Here is a 14,656-nt window from a genome sequence, read left to right as displayed (position 1 = left end):
ATTGCTTCCGCCAGCTTCAGTCTTCCCGCGCAAATCACGAGGATATCAGATGACACAAGCTCGTAAGAAATACGTTGTGTAATAGTCACAGAAATGAAAAGTACAACAGGTAACCCCATTCTCATTCCCAGACGAGTAACACGGGACTCGCAACCTCAAGTTAGGAATGATTGCAACCTTTTTTTGGAAAACTTCGGTGCATTTCAGGTTACAATTCAGGAAATTGCTCAAAAAATTAATTGGTTTTCCTAGTTTTGCATTTTGTAATCAATCAGTTTGAGTCGAGAGAATAGGCATGCAATGCGTGCATAAATTTTCATCGCTGTAGTCCTTTGCATGTATTTCACACTTACAATGCTACCAAATGAACCTCAATCTTAGAGCAAGAAATGATTAAGCAACCAAACATGAGGTCCATTCTGATTACCAGAGGAACAGTTTGATCTTGTGATGAATCTGCAGTCTTTATACCTCAGTCTAACCTCTAGTGATGAAAGCGTCTCACTGGAAGGCTTTTCCTCCCTTTGCTTGGTCATCCACAGCCAGGTACAAACGCAGCAAACACATCTTCTGGAGGGCCAGTGGTATTTTAACAACCTCTTCCCATTAGGTTGGTATTTTAATGGTTCCTACCAACAACTTCCACCCCCCTACCCCTCCCCTGATGTACTTATACTTTAGTCACATAGTTTGGTTCATGTGATATTCTGTTCTCAGGTTTCGAGTGAAAGCTAGCTGATGTCAGTCAACATCTTCATGTCCCACTTTATGTAAACTCGGTAACAATTAATTTATTTTTTTAATAAATGATACTGAAAGGATTACATGTCACTAAATTATAAGCTTCTTATCTTTGTATAGGACAAGATTAATTTTACTAATGTTCACTTATTTTGTTCGCTTTTGTCTTTATTTATTTATTATTTATTTATTTATTTATTCATTTATTATTTTTATGTAGCTAATAATTTATTGTTATTGCTTATTAATTTATTTATTTGGAACAAGTGTATACACCTGAAACTGAAACTAATTAAGGATCTAAATAATTAAGGAATGTGTAAAGTACAAATCTAATCACAAAATTATTTGTTGTAGATCTATGTTGTCTGCCTTGGCATGCCACTCATGTCCAACACACTCGATCCGTGACGGGTCGCAAAAGAGTTGACGCTTCATGACGGATCGTGACGGCCTACCAGGTCGTTACTACCGGTGACGGATCCTCACCGACTGTCTCGACCGTCACACCGGAAGTCATTTCGCGAAAAGGCTAAGCGGTACGTCAAGAACTAGACTGTTCACAGTCCCCTATTTTTCCGTGAGATCGTAGATGTCGATCGTTGAGCTCGACGGACCGCCATCTTGGTCTCTAGATGCGAGCGAAACTGGAGAGAGTACAAAATGGCCGTGGGTAGGGCTGGTGCACGCTATTAACCCCACCGCCACTACCCACGGGCATTTTGTACTCTCCCCAGTTTCGCTCGCATCAAGAGACCAAGATGGCGGTCCGTCGAGCTCAACGATCGACATCTACGATCTCACGGAAAAATAGGGGGTTGTGAACAGTCTAGTCAAGAACAAGTTGGTGGATCGCGACGCTCCGAGACGCCCGTTACAGCCGTGATGCAAGCATATGTGTTTATTGTCTCTTTATTCTTCGCAATTCGTTCTAAGAAAGTGGTGCTACATGTACAAACATTCGTATTAATGGAAGACCACGCTCGAACAACCAAGCGAATAAACAGGCGAATGAAGTATGAAAATATTCCTCGTTCAAAAAGGCGTAGACGCTCTGGGCGTTTACTCGGGCCTCGTACCGCAATATCAAATCGTTTTTTACCAGTAAGCTTATTGAACACAATTAATTAAAACAAGTACACTTAGATATTTACTATTCAAGGGGTTTCGACAAAACACTGACCCCCTACTGACCCCACAGGCTGACCACTCTATGTGTTCGTGGTTAATAATTGTTTATATGAAACGAACAGAATCTATGAGCCTTTATGAATAAAGTTCTGAAAATTACATATCTAAATTACATCTCGGTCGGAATATACCAATAAAGTTAGCCGAAACGTTAATCGACTCGTGTGGTGTTTTTTTAGCCTTCCTGGGCCGCCTGAAGCGTCTTTTTACGAAATTACTTTTGGCCGGAGACCTGTAAGACAAGAGAGGGAGACGGCTGTGACTAAAAGTGGGACGGGGACTTGGGGACTGGGACGTGGGAAATTACAGGCTGAATTTATTTGTGAACTTGAATTGGTCCCACAACTCCCATTGATAGTTCTGGGCTTTTTCAATTTCTTTTTCTTTCACTTTATAGGGTGTCGGTAAGGGGGTCAGTCGGGGTCGGCTGACCGGGAATCAGTTATTTGGTTCAGTTTTTTGCCGAAACCCCTATTTTTGTTTGCTTCATCTTCGAAGTTCTGTTTGCGACGGTTCTTGATTTATTCAGGATGAAAAAGGAAACATTTTAATCGTTGTGCTTCTGCTTGTGCTTATGACTGAGTCAAGGCCGTTTTCATGGTGAAATAAGAATTATTGTGTTTGCGCTTGTGCTTGTGCTTGCGTCTCTAGTGAAAACCGGGCTTTAATTACCCGCTGTCAGTGGAGAATAAATCAATGCCAGAACTTTACAGATGAATGATGACCGACCACCCTTTGCACAACCTGATCGCTCACTTCAACTCGTAATTCGCTGCACGATTTGATGGGCTTAAAAGAACACGCGCCACTCTTTCATCCAATCATAAGTAAAAGCAAAACCAATCGTGACTCGTTCGCACACGTTTTCCCGCGCTTTACGTCAGCTACATGTAATTAAGTCAAGTTTTGATTGGTTCACTGTATCGTCTGTGTCCTTTGTGATTGGCGAGAGTGATTACTTTGGTTTTGTTTTACTTTTACGACACTCAATGGAAAAAAGCTCCAAGTCAGCGATCCACAAAATGTGATAAACCAATTAGAGTGTGTTAACCAGAGTTCAGCAGTAACAGTTTTCGCGGCAATCTGATCCCTGGCTGTTTGAGTTGTATTCCGGATCGTGGGACTTTGGTTGGTGGAGCAGTGCGAGGGGAGAAGAAGTGCAGGCAGCTAAGCTTGAGCTCCCAAGATATGTTCGCCGTTCCAGTGCACAGGGACACCAGCTACATGCACCACAGGATACACGCTAAGTAAGTTCACGTAAGGTCAACCACTTTTTAATGGTCGCATGCCGAGAAAAGTCTGTTCAACTTGGCTTGTTAATAATACCACCCCTAACACCACGTCTTGTGATTTTGCAGTAATTTTGCTGCTCTCACGTAAATTTTAAAACAAACTTTATTCTTGCCTATTCGCATTTTAATCTAGGTATGTTTTCTAGCGTAATGTAACACAAGCGTTTAAACAGCCTCATAGCCTGTTCAAATTTTGTTTGTGACACGGCTTTATGTAAACCAGTCTTACTGTTAAAATAGCCGTTTTTAAATAAAAAAAACTTATTATTAGTTTTATAATACATTTTCTTTAACAATCTAAAAATTGTTGTAGTCTTTAAAGAATTCTTACCGCCTCTGAAACAGAAAATTACTTGTGATAGCAGTTTTTTTTTAAAATTCTGTTACAAAGTGGAGAAGCCTGTCAACTCGTTTTGAGACATCGGTCCACCCTCGTTTCCAGGGCTTTTTTGGCAATTTCTGAACGAAACATCCCTGGGAATGAGCCTGAAGCATAAGGTAGACTGTATTATTTTTAACTATACTATTCCTCAATCTGACCAGTTAAAATTAATTTGAAAGAAAAAGGCTGAAACTTGTATCCTGTTCCTTGATAGAACTTGTTCTGGAACTCCACCCTAAAAAGAAACAAAAGCAAAAGATTATGAATAAATAAATCTATTTCATCAAAATTCGATACGTAAGGAGTGGATATAAAGAATAAAACCAGGTGAAAACTTTTGGCGTGTGCTTCAAAAAGGAAAGAGGAACTCACCAATGGAGTCGAAGAGCGTGTAAGAAAGCCGATAGACCTTCCATGATCAACAGGATGACAACCGTTTTCACTGAAATACAAATTAACAGTGTTTTAGTTTAGTGTTTGGACGACAGTTAAACCTATCATGTGGAACACTGCACAAGCAGGAGACTTAGTCACGGTTCTGGGACACCTCACACATGAGGACAAAGCAAATAGTTTCCACAGAATAATTGTTGTGCTGCATCGACGAGAAAGTGAACACTTAGTTGATTATCAATTAAAGATGATTAAATTAACGAGTAAATAATTTATACTATTCCTCAATCTATAAGGTGTGAAGGTGTGAAGGTGTGGTCATGGAAAGACGCGTCTTCCTTGTCTCCGAAGTTAATTTCGTTTTATTGCTTCTTTTGGCTCTGAATATTGAAATTTCTACCCACAAGTCGGACCTAGAGGTGAATTCAATCGAAAGTAATCGGTGTTTCATCGAAACTCCTATCAAATGGAGTCGAAATTCGCCGACATCAACCACGAAGAAATGCAAATGGCTTAAGAGTCGCCCACTCTACTATCACAACTCTACCGCATCATTCAATGTTACTGCCTCAGCAATACTAATTTGTGGGGACGTTCATCCGCATCCTGGACCCGCGTTGGATACGTCTTCGAGCAACCTAAAACCAAACAGCGGATTTACTGCCAAATGCCCAAAGTGCTCAAAGCCAGTTCAGCGAAACCATAAACATCTTCAGTGCGATAAGTGTTATGATTTAATTCATGTTCGCTGTGTAAACAGCAACGCCAGTTTCCATAAAACCATCAAAGTTAACCAGCCTGGCATTTGGACATGTCGTACTTGTACATTATCTGAGCTTCCCTTCTTTAAAGTAAAAGATCTAGTCGCTTTGGACACGACAGATGATGCTGCGAGTGATTTGCATTGGAATTCCGACCGCCACTTCGATGCTCTCATTGCGAGACAAAAACAACTTTCTTTTATGCTCATCAACACGCAGTGTATGACATCAATATTCGACGAGCTACTCCTCGTCATTCAAAGATATGGTTTTGACGTGGTCATGCTTAGCGAAACATGGCTTAAAGACAACCCACAACTACTTAGCCATGTAACTATTCCTGGCTATGCTAATGAGTTTAGGAACAGAGATAAAATCAAAGGTGGAGGCGTTGGTGCATACATTAAAGAAAGTGTGAAGTACAAAAGGCGTAAGGATATTGAATCAAGATACCCTGAATTAGAACACTTGTGGCTTGAAATTCAAGGACGCAATAAACATAGTCACTTATTAATGGGAACCATATACAGATCCACAAGAATACTAGATACCCAACAGTGGATGTCCCAAATGGAGAGCATGTTGGCGGATCTGTCAACTTCGTGGGACGGTTTATTGCTTGTTACTGGGGATTTAAATATTGACGTGCTGAAGCCAAATGCGCCGTTGACAAAACAGTATACAGATTTATTGAACACGTTTAACCTAACACAGCACGTGCAAAAGCCAACAAGAGTTACATCTCACAGTGAGACCTTGATTGATCACATAATCTCAAATGATCCTAAGCGTGTTACACGTGTTGATGTTCTTCCATGCTCAAATGTGAGCGACCATGATGCACCTTACGCGTGCCTCAACATTCGTGCTGAGCGCTTTGTTCCAACGTTTAAAATGATTCGAAAAGAGCGAGGGTTCAAGGAAGAATAGTTCGTTCGCGACTTTACATCCCTTCCATTTAGTGTCATTCAGGCAACAGATGATCCTGGAGAAAAGCTAGCGATGTTTACTACACTCATCTCTGACTGTATTGAGCGACACGCTCCACTGACACGCACAAAGGTCACACGGCCACCAGCTCCCTGGTTACATGATGAGGAAATTGTAGGTCTTCAAAATCAGAGAAATGTACTAAGACACAAGGCACACTCGTTAAAAACACCCGACGCCTGGCAAGCTTTTCACGACGTCCGTAATCGTCTGAAAACAACGATCAAAGAGGCGAAACGATCGTTCATCAATACGGCATTATCATCAACGAAACCGAAAGAGGTCTGGCGTATTATACACCATATTTTGAACCCATGTCCACAGCCTTTACGTCTGGATGTCAATGAGCTTAACAAGCATTTTGCAGAAGTTGCCCAACGCACCACCGGAAATGCAGGCGTTGACACAAAAGAAGACCTACTGAACTTTGTTGATAGCTTGCAGCCATGCCTGATGGGGGAAAGATCATTCACTTTGCGCCACGTTAAATACGAAGAGGTCCTCAAGGAAATCAAATCAATTCGTTCCGATACATCGACAGGACCTGACCAAATACCAGCTAAGTTCCTAAAGCCTGTAGCCGACCTGATTGCAGGACCTTTGACAGACGTGATAAATTCCTGTATTGTCACATCAACATTTCCCGACGCTTGGGAAGTTGCGAGGATAACCCCAATCCCTAAGGCCAGTGGCCCCACCTTCAGTGTATCAGATACGAGACCGATATCAATACTTCTGGTCCTTTCAAAAGTTTTTGAAAGACTCGTACACCACCAAGTCATCGATTACATTGATTCTCACTTCCTGTTAAAAGAGAATATCTCAGGCTTCAGGAAAGGACACTCAACGACTACTGTTCTATTAGGAATCAGAGATGACATTATTCGCGCCATGAAGCGAGGAGAAGTTACCCTCATGGTACTAGCCGATTTCTCTAAGGCGTTTGATACTATCAAGTACAAGACTGTTCTTGAAAAGCTTAGCCTGTTGGGCTTTTCCAAGGAATATCTTAAATGGACGATCCAATATCTTACAGGAAGGAAACACTTTGTGCAAGTCGACGACAAAACGTCAGAGCTTTGTATGGCGAGTTTCGGCGTACCTCAAGGTTCTATCATGGGGCCACTCATTTTCAATCTCTACGTGGCTGACCTTCAGTCATATGTACGCGGAGTTATATGTCATCAATATGCTGATGATACCACATTGTACACACACTGCAAACCAGCAGATCTTCAATCAACTCTAACTGAACTTTCTGCAAGTATAGGCAAATTGGAAGCGTGGTCACGTGAAGCAAACTTAGTCATTAATCCTTCCAAGACTAAGCTGATGTTATTATCTACCCCGCAGTTATCAAAGGTCCATCATTTAAACACTGAAAAGTTCGACATCACAATCAACAGCATCCCCTTGGAACGAGTGACCACCACTAAATTATTGGGGTCTCACATCCATGAGCATCTGAACTGGGAAGGAAATGTCAGACAAGTAGCAGCGTCCTGCTATGCTACTCTAACAACCCTAAGGAAGTTAAAGAACATCCTGCCTTTCCATATCAAAAAGAATTTGGCACAGGCACTGGTTCTAAGCAAGCTATATTATAATGACATAGTATACCACTCACTCCCGGATTATTTAATGAAACGTCTCCAGAGAGTACAAAAGGCTACAGCTAGTTTTGTGCTTGGTAGATTTGTGTCGTCCGAAGACATCCTTACGAAACTCAAATGGCTTCCCGTAAAGGAACAACGCGAAAGGAACCTACTTAAGGCAACTCATAAAGCCCTTCACAACCCATATTGGCCAAGTTATCTGAAACTTAATGTATTTCAACACGAAAGATGCTTAAGATCTAGTAACAGCATTCAGTTAGAGAGATCTTTAATTAATAATACTCTACAGGACCAGACTGCAAGTTTATTTAACACATTGCCCAGCAACGTGAGGTGCTGCCAAGACTATATTAAATTTTGTAAAGACACCAAAAACATTATTTTTAAGAGAGCTTTAGAACATCTGGCATAATTTTAATTATTTATTTATTCATTTATTTATGTTAGCATATCTTAAAACACAATTTTATCTCGTTTACATATAGATATAAATTTTTAGATATCTTTTAACCTTTTTACAATTGTAAATTTAGTTAGCATCGGGCAGGCGAAGAGCCACCTTGTGGACATACTGCCCGAAATGCCATTATTATTATTATTATTATTATTATTATTATTATTATTATTATTATTATTATTATTATTATTATTATTATTATTATTATTATTATTATTATTATTATTATTATTATTATTATTATTATAGAAAACGCACAGCTATTGATGATATTGAAGCTGGTTTCGTCATTGGCTTCGGGCAACAACAAGTTACCTAGGGAAGCCAAGAAACACCCCTTGTTTACTTTTTCTCTTCTTTCTACATCTCCAGCACCTTTCTAAGAATTCTTGCCGACCCCAACAACGCACATCTCTGGATCAGTCCAACAGGAATGCCCACCTCAATGGCTCTCAGATTGTCCTTCAATCTCAGTGGTATTGATCCCAATGCTCCCACTACCACTGGAATAACCTTTGTCCTCACACCCCACATTTTTCGAACTTCTCTTGCTAGATCTTGATACTTTTCAACTTTTTCATCTTCCTTCTCTCTCACCCCATTATCCTCTGGAATTGCCACATCTATAATCTGACAGCTCTTGTCTCTCTTGTCAATGATCACCAAATCCGGTCTCCTAGCCCCTATTTCATGGTCTGTTCGCACACTGAAGTCCCATAGAAGTTTGTAATCCTCATTTTCAAGCACACTGTCTGGAACATGGTCATACCATCTCTCCTTTCGTTCAAACCCACATTTTCCTGACAGGTCCCAATGGATTGCTCTAGCCACGTTATCATGTCTCCTTTTGTATTCTTTTTGTGCCAGTTTCGAGCACGAACTTACAATATGGCTAATGGTCTCGTTACTCTGCTTACAGATTCTACATTTCGGGTCATTCTGTGACTTGTCAACCATCGTTTTAATATAGTTTGTTCGTATTGCTTGATCTTGTGCAGCAATGATAAGAGCTTCTGTTTCTCTCTTGAGCTTTCCTTCTTTTAACCAGGTCCATGTTTCCTCACTTCTTTGTTCTTCACCCTGTCTTGCAAACTGTCCATATAACGGCTTTTCTTTCCAGTCTTGAATATTTTCAGTTCTTCTCCTCGCTTTAAAGTTGGCAGCTGTTTCTCTATTCGCATCCCCATCCCTCCTGACGGCTTTTAACAGTTCTTCCTCGCTTGTTTGGACATAACATTCTAGCGATACCTTTGCTTGATTGACACAATCCTCTACGGATATCAAACCTCTCCCTCCGTCCTTCCTTGGCACATAAAGTCGTGCCACGCAGTCCCGTGGATGGAACCCTCCATTCATGGTTAGCAATTTTCTTGTTCTGCGATCTAGGTCCCGCAGTTCTTGTTTCCTCCATTCAAGTATTCCTCCTGCATATCTAACGAGTGACACTGCCCAGGTGTTTATGGCTTGTATGAAGTTTCCACCGTTCAACTTCGAGCGGGCAACTTTTTTAACGCGTCGTAAGTATTCTTTCCTGATTTTGTCTTTCATTTGGTCATGAAGCATGTCGCTGGCCTCAAGCACTCCTAGATACTTGTACCCTTCGCTTTCTTCCATTGCTCTTATTGTAGTGTCATCTGGTAGTGTTATGCCTTCTGTCTGTGCCAGTTTGCCACGTTTTATGACCAAGACAGCACACTTCTCAATGCCAAATTTCATACCGATGTCATTGCTGAATATTCTCACTGATTGTATCAGTGAGTCCAGTTGGCACTCACTTCTGGCGTAAAGCTTTAGATCATCCATAAAGAGAAGGTGATTGACCTTTGTCTTGTTGGCATATGTGTATCCCGCTTCGCACTTTCTGAGAACTAGGGACAGCGGAATCATGGAGACCACAAAAAGGAGTGGGGATAGGGAATCACCCTGGAAGATGCCCCTTTTGATGGAGACACTTCCAAGACTTTCTCCGTTTGATGTAAGTTCCGTTTGCCAGCCATTCATGGAATTTTCCAGTAAGGTCTTAACATTTTGAGCTGCACCAAATAGTTCTAGACATTCAAGAATCCAGGAATGCGGTATCATATCGTAAGCCTTCTTATAATCAATCCAGCCCATTGCAAGATTCTTCTTTCTTGATTTGGCCTCTCGTAGGACCATTTTATCAATAAAGAGCTGGTCATTGGTTCCTTGGGAGCCTTTCCTGCAACCTTTCTGCTCATCCGGTAGTACGCTCCGGTATCCAGGAATTCGTAGAGCTTGTCAGATATTATCCCTGTTAGCAACTGACTTCCACATTACAGGTAAACAGGTTATGGGGCGGTAATTTCCTGCTACTGTGCCTTTCTCTGGGTCTTTCATTATAAGGACAGTTCTTCCCTTGGTCATCCACCCAGGAACGTTCCCACAGTCTAAGCATACTTGAAGCTGGTTTGCGATATTGTGGTGTAGGCCTGTAAAGTTCTTCAACCAAAACCCCTGCACCATGCCTGGTCCTGGTGCCTTCCAGTTCGGAACTTTCCTGAGAAACTGTGTCACCATGTCTATGGTGATGGACAACTCAGCTTGCTGTGGCAACTCCACTTCCTCTTTCAACTTCTTTAACCATTCTGCATCCTTATGATGTGTTGACTCTATGCTCCAAATGCTCTCCCAAAATTGCTTGGCTTCTTCTGAATCAGGTGTCATATCAGATGAGATTTTGTCTCCACTTAGTTCCGTATAAAATTTTCTCTGGTCTGTCTCGAACAATCTGTTCGGATGGAATTGTTTGTTTCTGTTCTCATATCTTCGGATCTTTGTAGCCTTGGCAGTAATTCTTTGTTTGAGATCTTCAGAGACATGTTTAAGGCCTATTTCAGCAATCTTGTACTTTCGCTCCAGCTCACGTTTGTGGTGTTCTTTTAACATTCTGCCATGCAACAGTGCTGTCACTCTACTTAGATCCCGTCTCATTTCTTTGACTTGTGTTGTCAATCTTCGTTTCCATAAGGGCTCTTTTGGTTTTGTTCCTTTCTTATTCCTCACACCTAGTTCTTCTGTAACAACAACAGCTCCAGCATAGATAAGGTCATTGGTGTTAGTTATTCCCTCCGGGGCCATTTTTTTCAGTACTTGATTTACTTTCTTAACCTCTGCCTTTAACTTCTTTCTGTTGACCTTTCGCAGTGCTGGTAGCCGATCTCTTTCCTCCCCATTTACCACTCTCATGATCCTATTGTAGATCTCGTTTTCCTCATCTGTGAGTCCTTCTGTGTCCCTACTCATGCTTCGCTGACTTGCACCTACATCCGCCTCATTATACATGTTTCCCTTGCTTGCCGATTGAGTCTCATTGCCTGTTTCTGTTACCAATTCACTGGTCAGATGAGTAGATCCACTTCCTTCATCACAGACTACTCCTCTACTATCCACTTCTCTCTTCAGTTCCTCGATCTCTATATCAGACAACCAACCATTTACTTTAATAGCTCTTGCTTGATCGGCTAATCTCTGTTCACTGATCTCAAACTCACCAATCTCCCTCCAGATGGCAGTCATTCGTTTTCTATATCCTCTGGTGCCAGGGTTGCTCTTGATGTAGCACTTCATCACAAGTTTGTTCATATCCTTGGACCATTTTGCTCTAGCAGTAGCTGGATAACGGCCTGGTGCTGGCTGCTGTCCCCCAGTCACCCTGCCGGGCGTGACACCCTCACTCGTAGCATGGGTCCCATTTACGCCGTTAACATTTCCATCTTTATCATTCATCTCCATTAATTTGAAGAGCAACTGTTTGACCTACTAGCTGGGGAGTTTGTATTTCAGAGTCCTCATCTCCTAGGTGGGCTGTCGACCAAGACTACGGAGCCCCTCCTACCCCCTGTTGTGACCCTAACGTGGGTGGCTTAGGGGTTGCTGACACTTGCCAAAGGTGTCACCCCAGACTCTGGTAGGCGGGAGTGTCCATATTCCCGTAGTAGGCTAAGGTACCAACCTGTCCTACCCCAGTGCCCTAATTATTATTATTATTATTATTATTATTATTATTATTATTATTATTATTATTATTATTATTATTGGAAAAGACCCTTCTCCTGCTTATCTGCTACTTCTGCTAGTCTGTTAAGCTGCGACTTTTCTCTAACTCCTTGTAGAAGTCACAGCAAAATATTAAACCAGGGGACAGTCTCTCTCGGTTGTTTTAGGACTTAGGGTGGAGATTCAATCAGAATTCAATCCTCTAATAAGCACTTTTTAGACTGGCCCCACTGTATCAGCTACTGTAACCTAGTGACAGGTCTAATGAAACGCTCACCTGCCCAGTATGCAAACAGAACAAAACAAACCACGACACCAGGCACGCCAGTAAATTTAAAAACCTCGTGAAGCACCATGATCCATAACACGTCAGACAGCTCTGCGACAAGAACAAACCTGATCAAAGAAGCTCAGTCACGGTATTTTGTCGACAGGTATATTTTGCAGGTTGCAGGTTGCAACGACTTGTTTATTTGAGTCGAAGTCGAATGAAACCCAACATAAAAGCTAACCGCAAGCAACTTAAGCTAATTTAGGCTAACCGGAGTGCTATTCATGCTAACCGAAGTGCTAAGTAGACTCACTCGGACTTAAAAGTCGATTTTTTTTAACCTACAACCTGCAAAACATACCTGCCCGTATTTTGTGGTTAGTAACGAAAACGAAGACCTAAGATCGAAGAACCCAAAACACAGCTTAATGTCACAGCAACAATCAAAACACTCTGCCACCCCTTCCGCCCAACAGACTTTTTTACCACCCAGATTCTGGGTGGACTCGCGTGACCAGCTGCAACCAGAGTCTTTCTCTCAACGCCAAGGAAGGCAGAGGAGAGAGAGCCCCGGAACGAAGTTGGATATACCCGGCCGGCACAACCTAGCACTTGCTTGGTCGAGGTTTTAGTTATATTCTCGCGATGTCCCACACCTCAACAATATTGTTTGATTCTCTTACTATTTCTCTGCTTGCTTAAAGAAACCTGGCAATTTTTAAAACCCTGCCAGTCGTAATCCATTTTTAATTCTCTCTTTTCACAACTTTCCCTTGAATATTACTGGTAAATACACGTTTCTATGGCTCGAAGTTGTGATAAGCATGTCTGCGCGTTCTGACCAAAAATAAGGGAAACATACAAACGAATCAAGGAGCGAAAGTTAATGTCAAATATTCACAGGACTCTAAGGAGGTCACAAGTGCAGATATGAATACAACAGTCTCTAAGTTCTTATCATGTGCTTTAAAGCAGCTGAACATGCTAATACAGTAACATTATCAGGGTATTTTAACAAATAAAGAAGCTTGACTGTGCTTTGTTCTGTTGTAAAGCATGCGGGAAGCAGTAGAGCACGAAAGAAGTGTAGGGGGAAACACGAGGCGTAGCTGAGTGTTTCGCCCCACTTCTTGAGTGCTCTACCGCTTCCTAAGAGCTTTACAACAGAACAGAGCACGGTCGAGGCGTCTTTATTTGTTTAATGATAAAGAATCCATTGATTTCTCCACATATTCAGCTAATAGTTTCAAACTAAACTTTATTTTCCAAACGAGGAAAAGTGGCGTCAGCGTGCAACTGTTCTCTGATAAAGCACGCTAAACTAAGCCAATCACAATCTTTGTTAGAATTGTTCAAATAATTTGATTGGCTAACGAGACAACAGCTGTCATTCACAAACTGACGTCAATTTTTCATGCGTCTGTCCTGTTATTGATGATGAATCTCGTCATCACATTGTCAAAGTAGCTGTGGATCCACGAGGCGATAGCCGAGTGGATCCGCAGACTACTTTGACAATGTTATGACGAAATCCATCGTCAATAACAGGGCAGACATATGACAAACTGACGTCAATCCGTTTTTTACGATAACGGATTGTCAAATTATCCGCTCTCGCTCGTTGAAGCATCGCATAAATTATAAATTCATGTGTCTGTCCGCATATTGACAATGAAAATAAACCAATGAGCGCGCGAGAATTTCTGCAGTTATCTTCGGTTTCGAGTGGCTTTCGAGAGAAGCGCGATCACTTCAAAGTTCGCTCTTTAGTTGGATATAAAAACAAAGATCTAAGAATTTCTGAGCCGCATTGTGGTTCATAAAAACTTGCACCTTTCTAATGGGATTTACGAAACAAAGAGCTCAAAGCTTGCGGATGAAAATGCGAAATGGTGAGCAGCATTTGAAAGGAACTACAGTTATTTACGCCTTGCAGCAAGATTGCCCGAACTAGCGTCAAAGTTGGAAAGACCAAACTGCTCCCACTGGTTCTATTCCGAGTACGGGAGAGAATATCAGAGCAAACTTTCAACTGATAACTCGTCGGGTGAGCGTTGTAATTGTTGAGTTTCACTTCGCTGAGATGACCGGAGATCGCTATTTAGCTAAAGAGCGTTACTAAACTGCATGTAAGTGTTGTGTGAGAATTCTTTTTTAAACAAAAATAAAGCTCCTCATAATAAACAGAGACAGCCCAATTGGTGTTTTCTGTCGTTGTTTCACTTCTAAAGTATAATTTCTTCTTTTGCAACAAATATAGTGTCTTTTATCGAAGCATTCGCTACAATTTTTTTACCCGCTAAGTGATTTTCGTTTTGTTGGAATAAGTAAAACTTGTTATTTTAGTACAGTTTTAACACTTCTGCAGACAAGTAGATAGTTTCCATTGCGTTTGTCTGAGTGACGGGGAACGTTTAATTGGGTCAAATTTGTCAAAATTTCGAAGCAAAAATTTGAAATTCAGCTTGCTGTGCATCTGTTCTCTGATAAAGCACGCTGTTTCAACCAATCAGAGCATGCATTATAATTGGAAACTTTATTTCTC

The 14,656-nt window shown here is 41.4% G+C and overlaps 1 pseudogene across 1 annotated transcript in view; it reads right to left on the bottom strand.

The window, feature by feature from the left end:
- Positions 1 to 3,309: 3,309 nt before the first annotated feature.
- The window catches only part of LOC110064751 (V-type proton ATPase 116 kDa subunit a 1-like), a 30,877-nt pseudogene continuing 19,530 nt past the window's right edge, over positions 3,310 to 14,656 (bottom strand). Inside the window, exons 21-23 of the transcript XR_016206212.1 lie at positions 12,118 to 12,219; positions 3,979 to 4,048; positions 3,310 to 3,841 (exon numbers count right to left, since the gene is read on the bottom strand). The product of XR_016206212.1 is annotated as a V-type proton ATPase 116 kDa subunit a 1-like (transcript). The remainder of the gene's footprint in view (positions 3,842 to 3,978; positions 4,049 to 12,117; positions 12,220 to 14,656) is intronic.

Source organism: Orbicella faveolata, unplaced genomic scaffold (genome assembly GCF_042242905.1).
Source record: "Orbicella faveolata isolate gen_17 unplaced genomic scaffold, um_ofav_v1 contig_13, whole genome shotgun sequence".
NCBI classification, from domain to species: Eukaryota; Metazoa; Cnidaria; class Anthozoa; order Scleractinia; family Merulinidae; genus Orbicella; species Orbicella faveolata.
This window is presented reverse-complemented; position numbering and strand designations above follow the sequence as displayed.